This window comes from Lontra canadensis, unplaced genomic scaffold (genome assembly GCF_010015895.1).
Source record: "Lontra canadensis isolate GAN:19392208 unplaced genomic scaffold, GSC_riverotter_1.0 scaffold126, whole genome shotgun sequence".
NCBI classification, from domain to species: domain Eukaryota; kingdom Metazoa; phylum Chordata; class Mammalia; order Carnivora; family Mustelidae; genus Lontra; species Lontra canadensis.
In genome coordinates, this window is record NW_022631120.1 from 583,682 (window position 1) to 607,658 (window position 23,977).

Consider the following 23,977-nt stretch of genomic DNA (forward strand, 5'->3'; position numbering starts at 1 on the left):
AAATTACCAGACTATGACACAGAGACATGAAGTGGGTGAGCTCATGCTGTTGGAAAAATGGCGCTGACAGTCTTGCCCGAAGCCAGGTTGCCACAAAGCATCAATTTGTAAAAACTGCAAAATCTGCCAAGTGCAATAAAGCAAATTGTAACAAGATGAGGTGGTCCCGTATTAGATGCTATTACCTATTTTGACTGTATGCTAAACATGGTGCAAAGGATCTAAGAGACCTGATCCATGCATTAAGAGTGCCAAATGAGCAGACCTGGGATTTTAAAGGTATTCTGCTCTCAATGGTGTGGGGAGAAAGAAAGCACACAGAGGCAAAATGGGGAACTCCTTAAGGAATCAAACAGTTGCCTAATTTTAAGAAAATGTTCAACAGACCCTCAAGACCTGGGTTTTGCTTTGCATTTCCTTTTATGGAGAAAACCTCCATTGCACAAGTGATGAGGGGCGAAGCCTGGTTTGGACCTCAAAAATCCATCTTCTTCTGTGGTGGGCCATCACCAGGCCAGCTCTGTGGAAGGATCTGGCAGTCCAGAGGCATGATGAGGAACCACGCATGACAAGCTATGTTGTATAAAGTGCTTTGTCAGTGTTAACAGCTGTGTTCTGTTACTGTCATGCCTTGGGTACATTTTGAACCTGAACTTGGATATTAGCTTGCTTGGCACATGGTAATACATGCTGTCCTTGGGTTCTGATGTACCCATGCAAGCTCCTGGGCCTACAAGACAAGAGGTGGTGAGTCTGATGTGGCTCTCTCCTCTGGATCTCAGAAAAGGGTGCGTTGTTTCACGGAAGCTGCTGAAAATACTAAAATGCAGATGCACTTTTTTTTTTTTTAAAGATTTTATTTATTTATTTGACAGACAGAGATCACAGGTAGGCAGAGAGGCAGGCGGGGGGTGGGGTGGGGTGGGAAGCAGGCTCCCCGCTGAGCAGAGAGCCTAATGTGGGTCTTGATCCCAGGACCCTGAGAGCATGACCTGAGCTGAAGGCAGAGGCTTTAACCCACTGAGCCACCCAGGGACCCATAGATGCACTTTCTTGAGGAGCAAGGGAGGTACAGCAGAACTGTGTCCATGCACAGTATCAAAATCCCTTGCTCTCCTATGTGTTTTTGTACCATTTGTTTGCTTGTTCAGCAGGAAAATAAAATAGAAGAAAGGAAGCTCAACTCATTGCTTTTGCCAGTCTTTGTACCTGCACCATCTCTGGGCTGACCTCTCTCCTGCTTGACCGCTGGGTACTCTACTGTTACTAAGCTCAGACCTTCCCTGGATCCCCCATGCTGGTGGAGAATTCACTACTTCGAAGCTGTGGTTTTCACCAGCAGCAAAGGGTCCAGATGGACCACCTCACTGTGGGGGAAATGACTTTAATTATACAACAAACTGATACTTTCCACACAGATTTTTATCTTTGGAGTTTCTCTGGGGACCATTTCATCAAGATCTGAGAATGCTGTCCATAAACTGGGGTCCAATTAGGAAGAGAATTGACATTTTTTTCCTTTATTCTCTTGCCAAAGCTGAGATCAACTGAAATTTTCTAAAAATACTAACATTGATAAATTGAGAGAGGTGGGCTTCCCATTATGGTGGGATAAAGATGGTGGTGGTTCCTCTCTCCAAAAGCAAGTACAAAACTGGGTACAACTGTCAAAAGTAACCTTTGAGGGGCACTCGAAACTGACCAAAGGCAGACAGCAGGGAACAATTTATCCTTGAAAATGAGAGTTTTAGGGAAGAACAGCAGGTTATGTTCTTGTCTGAGACTCCCTGCATACCTTTAGGGTTGTCAGATAAAATACAAGATGCCCAGTTAAGTTTGAATTATAAACAAAAATTAATTTTTTAGCATAAGCATATCTAAAATACTCCATTGGATATATACTAAAAAATACTCATGATTTATTTGAATTTAAAATTTATTTATTTATTTACATTTTAGTTATTTATTTGAGAGAGAGAGAGAGAGAGAGAGCGAGCACACAAGCAGGGGCAGAGGGAGAAGCAGGCTCCCTGCTCAGCAGGGGCATAATCCCAGGACCCTGAGATCGTGACCTGAGCTGAAGGCAGACCCTTGATCCACTGAGCCACTCAGGTGCCCCTGATTTTCAAATTTAACTGGAGATCCTGTATTGCCTTTTTTTTCTTTTTTCGACATCAGGCAGCCTCCCCCTTCTGTCCACTCCACCCCACACTCCAACAGTGGAATCAAGAATATGTGGCTAGATGGGAAAACCAGTAGCTTTACTGGCCAGAGAAGGTAGACTTGATTTGGGGGTGGAAAGTGGGGATGAAAACTTGTGGATTTTTTGGCAAACAGTGATGAACTTGGTTGGGAACAGGAAAAGTCATCTGCTTGACTAATGGGACATTACAGTTCTTTTTTTTTTTTTTTAAAGATTTTATTTATTTATTTGACACAGAGAGATCACAAGTAGGCAGAGAGGCAGGCAGAGAGAGAGAGGGAAGCAGGCTCCCTGCTGAGCAGAGAGCCTGATGCGGGACTCGATCCCAGGACCCTGAGATCATGACCTGAGCTGAAGGCAGCGGCTTAACCCACTGAGCCACCCAGGCACCCGACATTACGGTTCTTGCGGTGAGAGTTAGGCCAGCCAGCACTTAATAGTGAGCTCAGCTCTTCAGATCTCCACGCCTGAATGGAAAACCACAGTGATGCACAGAGGAGACCTGAGAGAACTGAGTGGGAAAGAAACCCCAAGGAAGACCTAACTGATGGTAAATTTGAATACATTCCCAGACATCAGTCAGCAGAGGTTGAATGCTTTCTGGACATAAGATGTTTGAGTCCAGCTTCTACGCCCAGTATTGACTGACCCATGAAGCTATGTAGACACAGGAAACCACGAAGATGCCATGGTAAAAAAGACACAAATAAATATGTAAAAAAATCTGTCCAGAAACCTCAGTGACTGCACACCACAGGAGAGACAGATTTTATAGTGTAAGTCCAGGCAAGTTACAAAGAAAAGAAAAAAAAATCCTTGGAAAAATGAGACAGAATTTGAGTTGTTACAGCATATTATCTAAAATGTCCAGTTTCCAATCCAAAATTATGAGACATACAGGGTAGCAGAGAACGGTGGTGAATATTCAGGGGAGAAAAAAAAGCAAAATCAACAGAAACTAATTCTACGTGGGCTCAAAGACCTCTATGCGTCTATTATAAATAGGCTCAATAAAATTAACTGAAGTTGAATTTAATTATTTGAAAAAACTGGCAGTGAAAGCGAGGAAGAAATTGCAAGAGAGAAATGGACGCTATAAAAAATAGAAAGAAAAGGCAATCTAACATTGAAAAGTAAACCCAGTGAAGAATTCAGCAGGTAGGCTCAACAACAGATTTGAGATGGCAGATAAAACAGTAACTGATCCTGAAGATAGCAATTACTCAATTCAGAGAACAGAGAGAAGAAATGAGATTAAAGGACAGAAATGAGCTTAAAGCATCAGAGACCTGTGGGATAATATCAAGATAATTCTCTGATATTTGCAATAGGAGTCACAGAGGGAGAGATGAGAGGGAAAGGGGCAAAAAGAAAAAAAAACAACAACAGTGATCCAAAACTTCCCATATTCGATTAAAACCTGTAATATACAGATTCAAGAAGCTCAAAAACCTCTATGAAGGATAAACACCCAGAAAAACACATCTAGTCCCATCATAGTGTAATTGCAGAAATACCTAAAGAGCAAGTCTTAAAAGCACCAAGAGAAAAATGACTCATTGTCAAAGAGAAACAACAGTGTGGAGAGTGTCTGACTTTTTGGGATATAATGGTGTCCAGAAGGCAGTAGAATGACCAGTTAAAATGCAGAAAGGAGAGAGTGTTGTTGAAGGATTCTCTACCCGAGGGGATGCCTGGGTGGCTCAGTGGGTTAAATAAAGCCTCTGCCTTCAGCTCAGGTCATGATCCCAAGGTCCTGGGATCGAGCCCTGCATCGGGCTCTCTGCTCAGCGGGGGGTCTGCTTCTCCCTCTCCCTCTGCCTGCCTCTCTGCCTACTTGTGATCTGTCAAATAAATAAATAAAATATATTAAAAAAAGAATTCTCTACCTGAGAAAGCTATTATTCAGAAAACAAGAGTGAAATAGACTTCCCAAATTAATAAACTCTGAGAGTATACCTGCCCTATAAGAAATACTGAAGGAAGTCCTTCAGGCTGAAAGGAAATAATAATAGTAACTCAGATCCACCAGAAGGAATGAAGAGCACAGGACGTGATAAAAATGTGGGTGAGTAGAAAAGCTTGTATATGTTTTTCTCTCTTTTCTTCTAATTTCTTTAAAAAGCATACCACTGTTTAAAGCAAATGTAAGACTGATTTTGGTTTATAACATAAATTGATTTAACATTTATGATAATAGCATAAAAGATGGGGAGAGGAAATGGAGCTTACTGGATGAAATTTGCTGTATTTTACCAAAATGAAGTCAGTATTGAGGCTGGTGCCTGCCTGACTCAGTCAGTAGAGCATGCACCATCCCCCCTTTTTTTAAAAGATTGATTAATTTATTGAGAGAGAGAGAGTGGCACAGAGGAGGGGCAAAGGGAGAGTGAGAGAATCTTTTTTTTTTTAAAGATTTTATTTATTTATTTGACAGAAAGATAAGGAAGGAGCACAAATAGGCAGAGAGGCAGGCAGAGGGAGAGGGACAAGCAGGCTTCCTGCTGAGCAGAGAGCCTGATATGGGGCTTGATCCCAGGACCCTGGAATTATGACCTGAGCCTAAAGCAGACACTTAACTGAGTGAGTCACCCAGGTGCCCCTATAGCAAGAGAACCTTAAGTAGACTCCACACTGAGCATGAGCCTGACACAGGGCTCAATCTCTTGGCCCTGAGATCATTACCTGAGCTGAAACCAAGCATCAGATGCTCAACTGACTGTACCACCCAGGTGCCCTGACTTGATCTGGGGCGCTGTGAATTCATACATTGGGTGTAGAGATTAGTTAAAAAAAATAAAATCTTAAAAAAAAAAAGTTAAGTTAATATTAATCTTAAGTAGATTGTGATGAATTAATGGTACATAGTGATTCTGAGATAAATATCTAACCCTCCTCCCCCCACCAAATCCCCCAAAAAACAAAACTAAGAAAATTTTAAAAAGTAGTAGAGGAATTAAAATAGTGACCTAGAAAATACATATTTAACACAAAAGAAGGCAGTAAAACGGAATAGAATACATAGGACAAGAGTCACATAGAACACAAATGGCAAAATGTCAGACATCAGTTCAACTACATCAATAGTTCTATTAAAAAGCAGAGATGATCATACTGAATAAATAAGCAAGATCCTACTCTACACGATGATGTATAAGAGACACACATTTGTTTAAAGATACAACATTGGTTGGAAATAAAAGGACAGAAAAGGTACAGTTTGCAGAGAGTAGCCATAAGAGAGCTGAACCGACCATATAAATTTCAAACAAAACAGACTTTTTGGCAAAGAATATGATGAGAAACAATGTGGAATATTTCTTAATCATAAAGGGTCAATACACCAGGAAGCTTTCACATATATAAATGATTATATATTTAACAATAGTCTCAAAATACGTGATGCAACAGGACAGAATAGAAAGGAGAAATTGACAATAATGGTTAGAAATTTCAATAGTCCTCTCTAATTAATGGAATTGTTAGATAGAAAATCAGTAAGAATATAAAAGAAAATCACTTTCAACTTGACCTATCTGACATATATAGAATACATCCAACAATAGCACAATATACATTCTTGTTATTGTCTTGTCATTTTTGATTGAATACTGGACATTTTGTATGAAAAGAAGAGTAGAGCCCGAGGTAGATAGGATTTATGCCCAGAAATGGGTATGACTCTTCTCAGTGTTTCATGAGAGAAGATTGAGCCAATGCAGCTTCGGTTTAAGCTGATTGTAGGGTTTGTTGTTTCTATAATTACTATGAATGTATCACAGTCTTTTAATGACCCTGGGTGGTGGTGGTGGGGAGGATTGCTGCCGCCTTGTACTTAATGCAGATTTTAGGCTGCTGGTGGATTTTTCTGTGTTCCCAGTTCATCTTCAGCTTTAAGCAGCCCTGACTGCATATAGGTTCTGTCTCTGTGGCTCTTACCTTTCTTATGTTGTATCCTGCCAGTTGTTGTTTATTGGGTGGGAGGCTAAAGATGGGGGTGAAGCGGGCATTCCTCATTCTTTTGGTCCAGGCTCACTGAGCTGCATCCTGGGTACACGGATCTCAAGAATGGGGCTTTTTCAGCATTCTTGTCCCTGACACGGCAGCCAGACTCTAGCTAGTATCTCTGGAGAATTTGGGGCAGGAGACAGTTCCCTGCTCTTCCCTGAGTGGTAGCTGACCACTGCTTTTTGTCAACACAGGAGCAGGGGTGGATCTTTCCTTGAAATGAGTGACAGGTGGGTTGCCTTGTTGCTCCACAGCCCAACCCTGGTGGGAGATTGCTAGCCCTTGTTGCCAGTACATGGTTGGTGGTGGGTTTGAGGGGGGCTGCCAAATTCTGTCCTTGGAGTTCATCTTTGCCTGGGACAGAGGGAGAGAGGGCAGGTTTTCCACACCTCCACAAGTGATGTTGACTTCTATCCCTGCCCAGAGGCAGTGGATCTTCGCTTATGTTGTACAGGTGGGAGCACTTCCTGAACCTTCCCCAGGACCCACAGTCCTTGGCTCCTGCTTCCAGAAAGTTCTCTTCTCACAAAGGGAAAAGAGGGTGGGGCTTCATGTGCCTGTGCGCTGGGGCAGGGGTTGGGAAGTGGGGTGAAGGTGTGCAGACTTCCTGTGTCTGGAGCAACCAGGGATGTGAATGTTCCTCTAGCCCACACTTGGCCTTGAAGAACTCCTTAAACATGTTTCCATTTTCTATTTAACCCCCCTTTTAAGGTGGTTGCCTCTGTAGGCTGTGCTTTGCCACAGGTGAAGCAGTTCAAGCATCTGGCCTCTCCAAGGGGCCTGTCATCTGAAATTTAGTTCATCTGTCTGCCTTGCTGCTTCAGCTCTCTGGTGAGCTCAAAGCAAATTATCCAGCTTTCTTTTGCCTTCAAGGTGGGTTCAAGGTCAGTTCTTTTGTGGCTTTCTGCATCTAAGGGGAAGAGATATAGGACACCTCCTATTTCCAACTTTCTTTTTGAGTCTCCTGTCCCACAAGTAGGTAGCAACTCCTCACTCTTTTGGGAGAGAAGGTGATCATGAAGTCTCTATGTACCTGAAAAGAAATGGAAGCCATCAAGACACATTATCCTTCCTTCTTTAAGAGTTGAATGAAGGGGCACCTGGATGGCTCAGTTGGTTAAGCATCTGCTTTTGCCTTAGGTCATGATCTTGGAGTCCTGGGATCAAGTCTCACATTGGGCTCCATGTTCAGTGGGGACCCTGCTTTTCCCTCTGCACTGCCCCCTCTTTGTGTGTGCACACTAGCTGTCTCTCTCAAATAAATAAATAAAATCTTTAAAAAAAAGAGTTGAATGAAGAACTAAATGGCCTATAGTGTATAGTTACAAGCATAAAATTTTCATATTTTGATATTAAATAAATAGGTTGTTTTAAAATGGGGACGGTTCATGAGGGACACCTGGGTGGCTCAGTCAGTTAAGCATCTGACTTTGACCCTGGGTCATGATTCCAGAGTCCTGGGATTGAGTCTTGCATTGGGTTCCTTGCTCAATGGGAAGCCTGGTTCTCCCTCTGCCTGCTTGTCCTCTCCCTCTGACAAATAAATAGATAAAACCTTAAAGATAATTCTCTCTCTCCCTCTGTCCCTCCCACCCACTCTTTAAAAAAAGGGGGGTCATGAAGAAATGGGGGACTTGGTTGCAGATTTTGACTGGTTTTTGCTTTGAATAATTTCAGATTCTTCATGATTGCTTAAATTGTACCACCTTGTATTATTTAGAACATCTTTTTTTTTTTTTAAGTTACAACTTTGAGTATGATTTAGGTATGTATACGGTGAAATATTTGGAAGAGATGGACTTTGGCCAGTTGATGGAATTTTATTTGATCTTCTCATCAAATGACTTTAAAAATGAAATGAAAAGTTTCAGCTTTCCCTTTTTAATTCTTTTGGCAAGATACGATGAAATCCAAGAAGAGTAGGAAGATGTCATTTGAAATGCCAAGAAAATGGATTAACGCAGAAAAAAATAATCTGTTTTAAGGTGGAACAATTCAAATATTAAGAAAAAGACCTCATTCATTCTGGTGAGAGAGACATTTTGGTGGCTTTATTTCTCATACAAGGCACGGGTTATTCTTTATTTAAATTAATGGATACAACCTACAATTCACATAACCCTCTGACCCACCTGTCTAGAGAGAGAATGGTAAACCAACAAGGATACAAAGAACTCACAAAATGAGTCCCAAGAAGGAAATATTTGGTTCAAATGCCTATAAAAACTTTGCGAGTGTCTGAGACACCACAGTGAGGCAACTGTTTTTGCAATGAAGAAAATATGAAACTTTGATGCGAAACCAACTCAGAAAAGCTCTTGCTCTTAGGTGTGAAGCCAGCTTACATCTGCCTAGGACTCTGCATGATGACTAACGTTGAACTTGGTGGCTTTTTTTTCAATGTAGAATAAACACAGTCTTCACACAGGATCTTATTTTTAAAACTGTGTGTCTCTTTTACTCCCTAGGTTTTATGAAATCATCTAAGACTCCTACCTACAAAATTCTAACATCCTCCTAGAATAGAATTACTTTTTGGTGACTTGGAAAAAATTATGTGAAATTCAGATTTCAGTGCCCATAAATAAACTTTAATGGAGTGCATCCATCTCGTTTGTCATGTATCATCTGTGTCTGCTTTCGCTCTACAGCGGCTCCCTTGCACAGTCATCCCAGAGGCCATGTGGCCCACAAAACTTAAAATACTTACTCGGGTTCTTTACAAAGTTTGCTGACCCTTACTACACATCAGTATGCCTCAAACTTCAACATACATACCAGTCATCCCAGGATCTTACTAAAATATTTCCCCTCCCTTTTTCCCTTCCTCCCTCCCTCCCTTCCTTCTTTCCTTCCTTCCTTCCTTCCTTCCTTCCTTCCTTCCTTCTGGAGAGCATGCATGAGCATGGGGAGGGACAGAGGGAGAGGGAGAGAGAGAATCTCAAGAAGACTTCCTGCTGAGCACAGAGCCTGAAGTGGGGCTCTATCCCATGATCCTGAGATCAAGACCTGAGCCCAAATCAAGAGTCTGATGCTTTACCAACTGGGCCACCTGCACACCTCCAAGGTATAGATTCTGATATTCTGATGATTGGTTAGGGAGAAGGAGCTCAGAAAGAGATATAGACTTTACCACCTTCTCACCTCTTGGGGCTTCTATTCCCTTCTTGGTCACCTGGACCCAGAGGAATGAGGGTCAGCCTCACAGAGGTAGGCTGAGAGCAGCCACAAGAAAAGGAAGGACAGCCAGCAAGATGCCCTCTGTCAGCAGAACGAGTTGAGAGCTGGGGGGCAGGAGGCAGAGGGGGTGGAGGGAGTATGTGGAGGGAGCTGTATCCTACCCAGAAATATGCCCCCAGCTACTCCACATGGCATCTTCTCCCTTCCCCTACCTCACCTAAAATTCCCACCATCAAGTTCACATGGGTATAGAATAGGATTCCTTCGGTTTGTTTCAGAAACACAGGCTGATGTAGTCAGGAGGACTCCGGGCTCTCTTTCTGCCTCTCTGGTTTCTCTTTCCCCATTTTCTTTGCTCTTTCCTTTTCCTCCCTTCATTCAAGCTCCTTTCTTGTCCTCCTCTCCTTACTCTGTATCTTCTCCTGGGTGATGCCACCTGTTTCCATGGCTTCTCTTGCTAGTTTTACCTTGATAACTTCCAAAATCTTTCTTGTCTGGGCTTTCTTCTAAGTATTGGTTTGCCTGCTTCAAATTTCCACTTGGGGGTATCACGCTCAATTCAGATTTAATATTCCCCTGCGGGAGCTCATGGTCATCAGCTCCAGACTGCTGGTCCTCCATTGCTTTTTCTTGTAGTAAGTGACTAGCAGCCCCCACTCAGAAGTTTGTGCCAGACTACTGGAATTTACACAACGATACAAATGTAGTGATCTTAAGGGACACCTGCACCCCAATGTTCATAGCAACAATGTCCACAATAACCAAACTATGGAAAGAGCCCGCCATTCATCAACAGATGAATGGATAAAGAAGATGTGATCGATATACACGATGGAATATTATGCAGTCATCAAAAATGAGATCTTGCCATTTACAACAACGTGAATGGAACTAGTGAAATAAGTCAATTAGAGAAAGACAATTATCATATGATCTCACTGATAGGAGGAATTTGGAAAACAAGGCAGAGGATCATAGAGGAAGGGAGGGAAAAATGAAACAAGGTGAAACCAAAGAGGGAGACAAACTGTAAGAGACTCTTAATCTCAGGGAACAAACTGAGGGTTGCTGGAGGGGAGCAGGGTGGGAGGTATGGGGTGGCTGGGTGATGGACACTGGGGAGGGTATGTGCTATGGTGAGTGCTGTGAATTGTGTAGGACTCATGAATCACAGACCTGTACCCCTGAGGCAAATAATACATTTTATGTTATTTAAAAAAGAAATAAGTTTGTGCCAGAGACCTGGGAGTCGGGTTTGCCTCTCCCTCTTCCTTACCCCCCATGAGCTATTATTATGACCACCTCCTAAATATCCCTGGGATCCATCCACTTCTTTCTTGTGGTCCCCATTCTAGGCCACCGGCAATTGTCACCCGTTTTTCTGCAATAGCTTTCTGTGGAATCCGTGTATTGAATGTCATTGTGCGAAAATCAGTGGTCCTCACTGTTGCCAGAGTAATCTGCTTCAAATGAAAATGTGATCATATCCTGCTTCCTCAGAATAAGGTCCAAAACTCCCTGTTATGGTCTACAGGCCCTGTGTAACTGGCCCCGGCACCTTCCTGTGTTCCTGGCCTGTCTTGTGGACTTACTCCCTTGCTTCCTGCATTCCAGCCATATTCAATTTTTCTCATGTTGTTTTTTTCAGCCAAATCATTTAACCATGATGCTGCCTATAATTCTCCTTCTACCCATCGTAAAATGGCTTTTATCTCTGCTCTTAAAATTCGCTTGTTCTGGGAAGCATTTCCTGAGCCACCAGATGAAGTCAAATATTCAGGGTACGTGTTCTCATAGCATCCAGCTCATCATAGTGGGTTGAACTTGGAGTATAATACAATCGAGTTGTATCTACACATTTACAGTAAAGAAGTAGAATATTTAAGAAAAAAAAGGGGGGGATGCCGGGGTGGCTCAATCGGTTAAGTGTCTGCCTTCGGCTTAGGTCATGATTCTAGGGTCCTTGGATCGAGTCCATGTTGGGCTCCTTGGTCCATGGGGAACCTGCCTCTCCCCCTTCCTGACTGCCCCCCCAACAAATCAATAAATAAAATCTTAAAAAAAAATTAGGAGAGTATTTGCATCTTGAATGCCCAGGGGCAACTTACTCTTGTTGCAGTAGACCTTGGTTCCTCTCTGTCCTGCACTTACCCCAGATGAGAAGTCTCAGCTTTGGTAGAAGACATGGCTGGTTGGTATCCACCTCTTGTTCTCCGTCCCCTGGTAGACTTCAAGTGAGTTCAGGGACTGTGGCTTTTCCACCACTGTGTTCTAAGCACCGGGCAGAATGCCTGCATCAATAATTATCTGTGAATAAATACAAAAAATATAAGCCACCAATTTGATTTGTATACAAATCATGGGGATGTTTAGGAGTCGTAGAGTATGTCTAATATCCTCACCTTGTAGAGAATCCGTTTGATGACTGCGATTACTATGACCACCCCATAGGGCTTCAGTGTTTCCCACATAAACCTGGGTGGCATCCAGAATTTCCTAGCAGGAGATCAGCTTCCTGCTTGGCTGTGTGGCATGCTGGCTCCAAAGGAAGAACTGCATGAAAGACTTTCCAGATTCCTATGCCCCTTGATATTGTTGAGGGAGTGAGTCCTCACCTCTAGTCCCACTTCTGAATGAGGCTTTGAGACAGCCTTCCCTCTCAGACACGATTCCACTAGGTAGACTTTTGCTGTAAGAACTTTTTGGATTTAGCTTTTCTTCTCGGCGATGGGAAACTTTGTCTTGGGTGTCTCAGCTTTGGTTCCATTCTAATGGAACACAGTGTTAATGTCATCCTCACTGGGAGGTGGCAGTTGATTGAGAATATAGTGTAGCAGTAAATATTAATAAATCCTGGGTGTTGATAACATAACAGTAACGTAACATAACAGTAAATCCATGGTTTATTGGATGACCACTGTGTTCTGGGAACTGTTCTAATTACTTTACACTGACTGGTTCATGTAATTCTTATCCAACTACGTAAAATGCATGCCATGATTAACCCCATTTTCAGGCGAGGAAGTTGAGGTTAACTTGCCCACGGCCATATGGCTGTTAGGAAGAGGAGCCTGGATTTGAAAGCTTCATTGAGAGTAACTACTTTTCCTGAGAGTAGGCTTGCACTGTAGAGCATTGAGAGATTTATCAGGCTCTTGGTCAAATGAAAAAGACCCCCTTGGCTCAGCTCCCCGTCTTAGGGTATACTAGGTTTACCTTGCACTTGGAGCTCTTGAACCTGTCCCACTTTCCTCAATATGTCTTGTAGGTCACAGGGTATATTCCAGGGTGAAAGTCCTGTTGTGTTCAGGGTGAAAGTATACACTCAGCCCCCCGGCAATCCTGGCCATCTGCGTATGGGTTTGTTCTATCCCATCGAGAAGATGAACGTGGCTTCTTTGGCTGGGGAGGTGGGGGTGAGATTGGAAGCTCAGTGCTGAGGGTTGCTGGAAGAAGTGTGCATCCTGGAGATCTGTGAGGTTCTTCCAAGTGGAATGGGGAGAGGTTGGGGGCTTGGAGCACTCAGTGCCGCCAAGATGGGAGGAATGATGGCTGCACGAGGAGCTCACCGAGAGTGGAAGCAAAGGTTCCCAAGGCCCAAGCTGGCCTGGAGGATGTGGATCTGTGAGAGAAGCATCCCCCCCCACACAACCATCCCACCTTGTTCATGGATCCTGGCTTGGGTAGGTCATCACAGAGGCCGAGAGTAGGCCCTTCCCTGTGAGCCCACATCCCATTAATCCCTGGGTTGTTGAATGATGAGAGGAGTGTGGGGGGAGACCTGGAAGTTTACTGGTATGTTTGTCTTCCAGCCTATCATATGGGTTGAACCTGGAGTTTAATACAATTTAGTTGTATCTACACATTTACAATAAAGAAATATGATATTATTTGCATCTTGTGTGCCCAGGGGCAACGTACAATAGACCTTGTTGCAATAGACCTTGGTTCTTCCCCGTCCCACAGCTTAGCCCAGAAGAAAAATCTCAGCTTTGATAGAGAACATGGCTGGCAGGCAATTGCTGACTAATCTTATATAATGAGAGAAGAAGCTCTTGTAAAATCATTCTGGGAAAACATTCTCTGAAGGGTAAGATATTTGGGATGGCAGTTATATGTCTACACTCTGGAGTTATTGCTGAAGGTAACACTATCCCCACCCCCTTCCCCTGCAGTAGTTACTAAATTTAGTTCAAAATAGTTCGTGTCAGTTCTACATAAAGTGAGAAAATACTGCCTTTGAATTCACCTGTAACACAACAAAATGTGATATGAACAACTGTAAAATCTTATTTTTATTTAGCTTTATTCAGCCCACATGTCATTTCCATCAGACTGAGAATGCTCCCAATGTAATTTCCTGGTGTTGAATTATCTCAGATCATTGATAACTGTACCTTTTAAAAGATATGTAGAGGACAAACGTTCTTCAGTTTAGCACATTAAAAAAAGACATCTTTTTTTTTTCATAAGGGGAAGTTTAAATAATAGATGGATTTTTAAAAGATTACTTGAAGTCTTTGTATTTTATCAGTTGAAACTCTTCATGGGAATATGGTCTGTTTAACATATTTACAAAGTATGATTTTTCAAGAGGTAAAATCATGATTCCCAGGCAAACAGAACATGTGTTCATTGATTTTATTTAATTTATTAATCAAAGAACCTGTTAGATGTTAATGCTGGTTGAAAGAACATTTAAGAAGTGAGGACATTTATAGGCAACTTAATAAAGAAATATTAAGGTAGGATTGCTGAGTTCGTTGTAAAACTGTTTAATGTCTAGCGGGTTGTAAATCTTTGGGAGGTATGTGTTCTGTTGAAAAGTTAGCAAGCTTGTGAAGTCGAACCTTTCATCAGCGGTATAAGTTCATCCCCACATATAATTCTTGGGCAGCCTTTAACCCATATGATTTGGAAAGTGTGCCCTTTGCACACTTTTTGCCTTTCTTCCCCAACTTTCAGACAAATTTCCTGATGTGTTGTTTCAAAAAGATTATTAGCTCAGCTCATTTCTGATCTCTCCAGATTTTCCTGGTCTCTCCAGCTGGGTTCCTGGCTACCCAGCTGTGGGGGATAAGGATGCTACAGAACAGGGCAAGGCTGATGGCCCATCACCTCGTTGGCAGGACACCTTCACAAATAACTGCAGCTTTCCAAGGAGTTCTAGACTCTCACTTTAGTGAACTGATGAGTGACGTAAGCATGAAGCCTCTAGCTCTTGTTTTTGAGTAAGTTTCCAGTGATCTCAGAGCAAGGAGCTGATGGGGTTTTTACGAGAAGGCTTGTGAAATAAACATGCGTGATACAGTTTAGGGGTCCGGAACCCAGGCACCAGATTCAGAGAGCTCAGGATTTCACCAGTGGTCTACTTCTCGTTAACTCTGTCATCTTGATTGTCCACTCAAGCTCTCGGGGCCCTCAGTCTTCTTATGTGGCTTATCATGAAGGTTATCTAATAGAATGAAGGTAAATGCTCTCCATGATGGCTTGGACACAGTTATTGTTCGGCAATAATGAATAAGTAATAAATTATATTACAGATTGTACTAGGTCAGCCTTGGGCATTTCGGGATGAAATGGTCCTACACCTGAAGATAAGTGCTCACATCAGGGAGAGAGACAGATCTGTAATCAGTAATCACGATGGAGGGTCGCCTGAGGGGCTCAGTCGGTTGGGCGTCTGACTCTTGGTTTTGGCTCAGGTCATGATCTCAAGGGTTGTGGGCTCAGGTCCTGCATTGGGCTCCACACTCAGTGAGGAGTCCTGCCTGAAGATTCTCTCCCTCTGCCCCAGCCACTCCCTCCTCAAATAAATAAATAAGTCTTAAAAAGAATCTTGATGGAAAATATTGCTATAATAGAGAATCCATAAATGGCTCTGGCCGTAATAGTGACAAAGCTGTTAGCTCCACCTAGCAGGAGGTGGTATATGTAAGAATGTTCTAGAAGATGACCTTCAGGATGGGCTTTGAGGGATTGGGAACAGGGACCTCAGTCAGGGGTCAGCAAACCTTTTCTGCAAAATGTCAGATAGTAAATATTTTAGGCTTTGTGGACTGTATCTGTAACTGTCACAACTGCCTCTCTCTTTGTGTCCTACAGCACAAAAACAACCACAGATGATACACCAAAAAATGGGTGTTGCTGTGTTCCAACAAAACTTTATTTATTTTTTAAAAAGATTTTATTTATTTGACAGAGAGAGATCACAAGTAGGCAGAGAGAGAAGGGGAAACAGGCCCCCCACTAAGCAGAGAGCCGGATGAGGGACTCGATCCCAGGACCCTGAGACCATGACCTGAGCCGAAGGCAGAGGCTCAACCCACTGAGACACCCAGGCGCCCCCCCAACAAAACTTTATTTACAAAATCAGGCAGTGGTCGGATGTGGCCTGTGGGATTTAGTTTGCCAATCCCTGGCCTAGAGGATGAACCAAAGGATACAGAGATGGATGAACTGTAGTTGGGGAGATAGGGGTGGGATGAAGTTGTTTCCAAACGTGTTTGGTGACATTCTCGCAAAGAAGGGCAGGAGTCAGGAGTAGGTTTCCTGACCTTGAATTTCATCTGATGCAATTTCTGGTAATCTCCCTCCTCCCTCAGATATTCTTGGATTGTCAAGAGTAGAGCACAGCTAGGGACACACAAGCCTTGGCCACAGGCATGAAAGGGCAGGACTCTGGGGTCTGATGAAAGAAGGGCTTGTTTTCCATGCATCTGCTGGAGGGATGGATTATTACTCAAGAAGTGGATCAGAGGCCAGGGACTGGAAGCAAATAATTGAGCATCAGAGCTAGGACGGCCATTAGGAGTCAAAACCAACAGAAGTATGCCAGAAGCCCCAGCTAGAGTCTGCAACCGAAGTCTGGTGGCCCAGGTGCTGAGAACTGGATGGGGCTTCTCTTTACATGGCAATGGTGTGGTTTGTCTGGGTAGAGAGTAGGTAGGAGGGAATAATTGCCATGATTCTAAGAGTTTTCAAATTTAGGAGCCATACTTTATGTTACAGAGGGACTGGATCATTTGTTTGTTTTATAAAACATAAAAGCAATATTTGCCAACCAGAGTTAATGTATGTTAGAATTCTAGTTGAGTTCCAATATTCTTTGAGTTTTAATACAAGAGGATGCATAGCTGGAAGAAAGCACAAAAGAGGAACAATTTTACATGTCAGGAGGAGGAAATTCAGCATTTTGAAAAATGTATTTACAAAAGGTGTCTTCTAGGTAAACAGGACGTTGAAGATTTCTGTTGCTTAATGTAAGCCAAGGACACCATGTGGCTACTAATGTGATCTTTGTTCATTCCATGTGTGGTGCTGAGATAGTGCTGAGGTTCTGGGAGGTCCAAATGATTCTGTAGCCTGCATGGTTCAAGGCGTATGTGGAGATTTTTAGTTTTTGGTTCTGGGTACCATATCCTAAAGGATAAGCTTGGATAAGAATATGTCAAGAGAAGGATGGCCGGGAAGGTGGAGAATATGTCCGCGATGTACTGTAAGTTTGGTCACCATATAATTTATTGTCTGAACTGGAATGTGTTGGGAGAACAAAAGAGGGCTGTTAAGAAAAATTATCCCCAACTTGGAAACAAAGCAAGAGAATGATTGACTATCCTTTTTGCATCATACTGGGACATTATCAGACAAAGATTATTTGGTCCCCTTGGAGGCGATACCTATGACTTTGGTCTTTGCTATTTGGTCAGAGCCCAGACACTGTGAAGTCTACAAACTTCCCTTGTAGAAAAAATAACTCCAAAGTTTATCATTCAGTTCCAAGTAGGGTATGACTAACTAGTTTTATATCGCACCTAGCAAACTGTATTCTACCATTTTTTTTCCAGTTCCTCTACTATGTTCTTTGTTCCCTCCCCAATTAATAATTTGAATAAAATATTTAATGTGGATTCATTCTATGTTTATTTCAATGTCATATTTTAACTTTGTGAAAAACCCAGGTCAGATGTGCCTGGGTGGCTCAGTTGGTTAAGCGTCTGCCTTAGGCTCGGGTCATGATCTCAGGGTCCTAGAATTGAGTCCCACATAGGGCTCCCTGCTCAGCAGGGAGTCTGCTTTTCCTTCTGTGCTCTCCCTTCCTCCTTCTCTTTCCCCACCCCCCAAATAAATAATGAAATCTTAAAAAAAAAAATAAACGCAGAAGGTTAAACCTGGACTATCCTGGGAAAACCAGACTCTGTAAAGAAATGTTTGAAGGAATTCAGAATATTTATTCTGGAGAAGATAAGGTATAGGACGCTTTACAGGGGATTTGAGTGATGAAATGTCATGTGTATTTTTGTGTATTTTGAAAACGTTAGCAGAATGAGGAGGTAGCCTGCTTAGAGCTTCCAGAAGGGGTGGAAAGATGGTGGGCAGCCGGAAGGTAGTTTTTGGGTGCTAAAGCAGTCTGCAAGGGGTTTAGAGCAGGTCTGTGGGAGCCCTGTTCTGTGAATCAGCCTCTTGTCACTAGTAAGAGCTGGGACCTGAAGGATGATATAGCTGAGGAAACCAGATCTGCCAGAGAGGCTCAGGGGGATTAGGTATTTTACCCATCATTGCTGAAGTTGGAATTCAGACCTTGGTTTCTAGGTTTCAAAGCCAGAGCTCGTTCCATCACATCCCAGCTGTATTCCCATTTTAATTTTACTTGGTGGAGTTTTGGTTAGTATGTCTGTACTCCATAATGGATTGAGTTTTACACTCACTAAATTTTATCGACTTATTTCTAAGCATTGATGCAGTCAACAGAGTTGATATATATATATATATATATATATATTTTTAATTTTTTATTTTTTATAAACCTATAATACATTTTTATCCGCAGGGGTACAGGTGTGTGAATCACCAGGTTTACACACTTCACAGCACTCACCATAGCACATACCCTCCCCCAATGTCCATAACCCTACCCCCCTCTCCCAAGCCTGCTCCCCACAGCAACCCTCAGTTTGTTTTGTGAGATTAAGAGTCACTTATGGTTTGTCTCCCTTCCAATCCCATCTTGTTTCATTTATTCTTCTCCTACTCCCTTAACCCCCACCACGTTGCATCTCCACTTCCTCATATCAGGGAGATCATATGATAGTTCTCTTTCTCTGATTGACTTATTTCGCTAAGCATGATACCCTCTAGTTCCATCCACGTTGTCACAAATGGCAAGATTTCATTTCTTTTGATGGCTGCCAAAGTATTCCATTGTGTATATATACCACATCTTCTTTATCCAGTCATCTGTTGATGGACATCTAGGTTCTTTCCATAGTTTGGCTATTGTGGACATTGCTGCTATAAACATTCTGGTGCACATACCCCTTCGGATCACTATGTTTGTATCTTTAGGGTAAATACCCAGTAGTGCAATTGCTGGGTCATAAGGTAGTTCTATTTTCAACTTTTTGAGGAACCTCCATGCTGTTTTCCAGAGTGGTTGCATCAGCTCGCATTCCCACCAACAGTGTAGGAGGGTTCCCCTTTCTCCACATCCTTGCCAGCATCTGTCATTTCCTGACTTGTTAATTTTAGCCATTCTGACTGGTGTGAGGTGATATCTCATTGTGATTTTGATTTGTATTTCCCTGATGCCCAGTGATGTGGAGCACTTTCTCATGTGTCTGTTGGCCATCTGGATGTCTTCTTTGCAGAAATGTCTGTTCATGTCTTCTGCCCATTTCTTGATTGGATTATTTGTTCTTTGGGTATTGAGTTTGCTAAGTTCTTTATAGATTTTGGACACTAGCCCTTTATCTGATATGTCGTTTGCAAATATCTTCTCCCATTCTGTCAGTTGTCTTTTGGTTTTGTTAACTGTTTCCTTTGCTGTGCAAAAGCTTTTGATCTTGATAAAATCCTAATAGTTCATTTTTGCCCTTGCTTCCCTTGCCTTTGGTGATGTTCCTAGGAAGATGTAGCTGCAGCTGAGGTCGAAGAGGTTGCTGCCTGTGTTCTCCTCAAGGATGTTGATGGATTCCTTTCTCACATTGAGGTCCTTCATCCATTTTGAGTCTATTTTCATGGGTGGTGTAAGGAAATGGTCCAATTTCATTTTTCTGCATGTGGCCGTCCAATTTTCCCAACACCATTTATTGAAGAGGCTGTCTTTTTTCCATTGGACATTCTTTCCTGCTTTGTCGAAGATTAGTTGACCATAGAGTTGAGGGTCTATTTATGGGCTCTCTATTCTGTTCCATTGGTCTATGTGTCTGTTTTTGTGCCAGTACCATGCTGTCTTGATGATGACAGCTTTGTAATAGAGCTTGAAGTCCGGAATTGTGATGCCACCAACTTTGGCTTTCTTTTTCAATATTCCTTTGGCTATTCGAGGTCTTTTCTGGTTCCATATAAATTTTAGGATTATTTGTTCCATTTCTTTGAAAAAAATGAATGGTATTTTGATAGAAATTGCATTAAATGTGTAGGTTGCTTTAGGTAGCATAGACATTTTCACAATATTTATTCTTCCAATCCAGGAGCATGGAATATTTTTCCATTTCTTTGTGTCTTCCTCAATTTCTTTTATGAGTACTTTATAGTTTTCTGAGTATAGATTCTTAGCCTCTTTGGTTAGGTTTATTTCTAGGTATCTCATAGTTTTGGGTGCAATTGTAAATGGGATTGACTCCTTAATTTCTCTTTCTTCTGTCTTGTTGGTGTAGAGAAATGCAACTGATTTCTGTGCATTGATTTTATATCCTGATACTTTTGATATATAATTTTTAAAGATTTTATTTATTTATGACAGAGAGATAGCAAGAGAGGGAACATAAGCAAAGGGGAGTTGGAGAGGGAGAATCAGGTTCCCTGCTGACCAGGGAGCCCGACGTGGGGCTCGATCCCAGGACCCTGGGATCCTGACCTGAGCCAAAGGCAGACCCTTAACTGACTGAGCCACCCAGGTGTCCCTACGTGTTTGACATTCTTCATGACTCAGAGAGATTAATCATGTTGATACCTTGTAACATACATCGTTATTACAAGTAAGGAGCAGTTTTAGTGTTGTGACAGAAATTGCTTATAAGAATATGGACTATCGGGGCGCCTGGGTGGCTCAGTGGGTTAAAGCCTCTGCCTTTGGCTCAGGTCATGATCCCAGGGTTCTGGGATCGAGCCCCGCATCGGGCTCTCTGCTCAGAGGGGAGCATGCTTCCTCCTCGCTCTCTCTGCCTGCCTCTCTGCCTACTTGTGAACTCTGTTAAATAAATAAATAAAATCTTAAAAGAAAAAAAAAAAAAGAATATGGACTATCATTGCCACTAGAATACCAGAATATCTACCAAAATATTCTCTCTTTCTCTCTCTCTCTCTCTCTCTCACACACACACACACCTGTGTACATATACTTAATTGTAGAACCTTTAGAAATGTAAGTCCAGATTTTAAATGAATGGAAACCCAAAACGAGTCTTTCAGCTGAAGGTGTTGTGTATTGCTATGAACCATTCAAACATACCCAGGGAAATAGATCATTCCTTCTTATAGCAGTCTTCAGTTTGACTTTAAGGAAAAACAATTAAAAATGGCTTAGTAAACTCTGAAAGGACTCTATTTTATGGATGATTGCACCACTAACTAAGAAAGCATTATCTGTGAAACAGTCTAATTGAATTCCTGATGGCACGGGTCAGCTTTATTGTTTTTCAAAAGAAATCTACACTGAAGATAGATCGGAGCCTCAGAATGGTTATTCAGCTCCTAACTATTTTTGCTTTGATACATTTGGAAAACAAATATAATGTCTGTGAACTCGGCCTAATAACAAAATGCATTAAAATCTTCACAATGATAGGTTAGTGGAGTCTCAATTCACTTGCTCTGTGACCAACCAGAAATTGTATCCCTTTTTTCCCCCATAAGGACAAGACCAGCTGCTTTTTTTTTTTTTTAAGATTTTATTTATTTGACAGACAGAGATCACAAGTAGGCAGAGAGGCAGGCAGAGAGAGAGAGGGGAAAGCAGGCTCTGTGCTGAGCAGAGAGCCCGATGCGGGGCTTGATCCCAGGACCCTGGGATCATGACCTGAGCCGAAGGCAGAGGCTTTAACCCACTGAGCCACCCAGGCGCCCCAAAGACCAGCTGCTTTTGAAATTGTTATCCGGTCTTGATAACTGCTGCTGTATTCCAGGTTGTCCTTGGTTACTACAAAACATTAAGACCTGAATGAGGGGCACCTGGGTGGCTCAGTGGGTTATAGCCTCTGCCTTTGGCTGGGGTCATGATCCCAGGGTCCTGGGATTGAGCCCCGCATTGGGCTCCCAGCTCCATGGAGAGTCTACTTCTTCCTCTGACCTTCTCACCTCTCATGCTCTCTCTCTCTCAAATAAATAAATAAATAAAATCTTAAAGACCTGAATGGCTTGAATTAGCCATTCTCAAACTTTGTTGTTGTTGTTAACTGTTCCCACCTTCCAGGGAAAAGTAGACTCCTTGATAATGGGGAATTGGAAATGAACAAAAGAATGAAAATGGTACAAAAATTCATGCACAGTGGACTCCCTTGTTCTTTGTTAGTATTGTGCTGTCTAAAATGGAAGTATCCAGAATTCGAGCTGATTCTCCTGCAGAGACAAAGAAAGGCCTTGGACGTTTGGGTCAGTCTTCAGTTCAGAAGGAAGACCACATGTCCCCTCTCTTCCGTCTTCCATCATCACGGACTCTTCTTTTTGAGTCTTTGGTTTAAAGCAACAGAATGGGGGTGTCTGGTTGGTTCAGTCGGTTAAGCAGCTGCCTTCAGGTCATGATCCCGGGGTCCTGGGTTTGAGTCCCACATCAGGCTCCCTGCTCTGTGAAGAGGCTGCTTGTCCCTCTCCCTCTGCCACTCCCCCTGCTTGTGTGTGCTTGCTCACTCTCTCAAATAAAGAAATAAAATCTTTGGAAATAAAAGAATAACGGGGGCCTGGTTGTCTTAGTTAAGTGTCTGCCTTTGGCTTAGGTCATGATCTCAGGGTCCTGGGATCAAGCGCCACGTTGGTGGGTGGGTGGGGTGCGGGGATGGGGGGGCGAGACACGGGTGTTCCTGCAGAGCAGGGAGCCTGCTTCTTCCTCTCCTTCTGCCCCTCCCCCTGCTCCTGCTCATTCTCTCTGTCTGACAAATAAATAAATAAAATCTTAAAAAAAAAATGACAAAGTGATCCCAGGGTTAGATCTGTTCAGTCAGAAAAGACATGATAGAAATGAGATGGGAAGGACATTGGCTGTCCCAGGACTGTAATTTCAGGGATGCTGATGGAAAGCCCAGGATAAAAGTCTGCTAACAAACTCAGTGTTAAAGGTTTGGCTTTGAAATACTGGTGGGGCTAAATGGTTTTCTTTCTGTCCCATTATCACTTACTTGTGCATTGAGTATTTGAGGGAAGAGGGGCAGGCATCGGGGAAGATGGGGAGATGAGGAATTTCCAGGGAGGCCATCAGATCACTTGCCAATAATATTCATTTTGTCCTTTTTTTCTAAAATTGGCATTCATGCCTTCTATTTTTTTTTAAAATTTATCCTGTTTCAGAGGTAAAAAATGGTAGAGTGAGCATTTTCCTTCCCTTAATCCCTGATAAGGAAATGTCTCTCAGTTTTCACTGTTATTTATGTGAAGAAAAAAATTGCTTTTGCTTTAAGGTAAGTATTCCTTGTCAAATGAAGGAATCATGGTCTTTGCAACAATTTGGTAATTATTTATTGAAAGCGTCCAACATCATAGGCTGTCTTAGGTGCTTGAAATATCTTTCTGGGTCTAGTTTACAAAGAGGTTTTTAGTATAAATATATAAATACATATAAATATATATAAAAATATATAAATACCTGTTTCAAAAGTCTTCATGTTTTCCTTTTTTTACGTTGAAGTATGTGATATATTACATTAATGCATCTCTTCATACTAAATCACTCTCACATTCTTTTTTTTTTTAAGATTTTATTCATTTATTTGTCAGAGAGAGAGAGTGAGTGAGCACAAGCAGGGAGAGCAGCAGGCAGAGGGAGAAGCAGGCTCCCTGCTGAGCAGGGAGCCTGATGTGGAACTCGATCCCAGGACCCTGGGATCATGACCTGAGCTGAAGGCAGCCGCTTAACAGGCTGAACCACCCAGGCATCCCTCACTCTCACATTCTTGCAATGAAATTGATTTGCCCAATTTTTAGAAAACATTGGCCTAATTTTTTGGATTTACTGAATTTTGTGATGTACAGAATTATAAGTATGCCAAGTAATTTTTCTTTCATTGAGATACAGTTGACATATAACACTTAGTTGCAGGTGTACAACATAAGGATTCCATATTCGTCTTGAAATCATGGCCACAATAAGTCTAGTTACATCCATGACCACACAGTTACCATTCTTTTGTTGTGATGAGAACTTTTAAAATTTCCTCTTTTAGCAACTTTCAAATATACAATATACAATATACAATACAGTATCACTAATGAAAATCATTATGCTGTACATTATATCCCCATGACTTACTTGTTCTATAACTGGAAATTTATACCTTTTTATAAACCCTTTCATGCCTTTGGTCCAGCCCCACCCTCCATCACTGGCAGCTACCAAATCTGTTCTCTGTATCTATGAGTTTGTTTTTGTCTTAATTT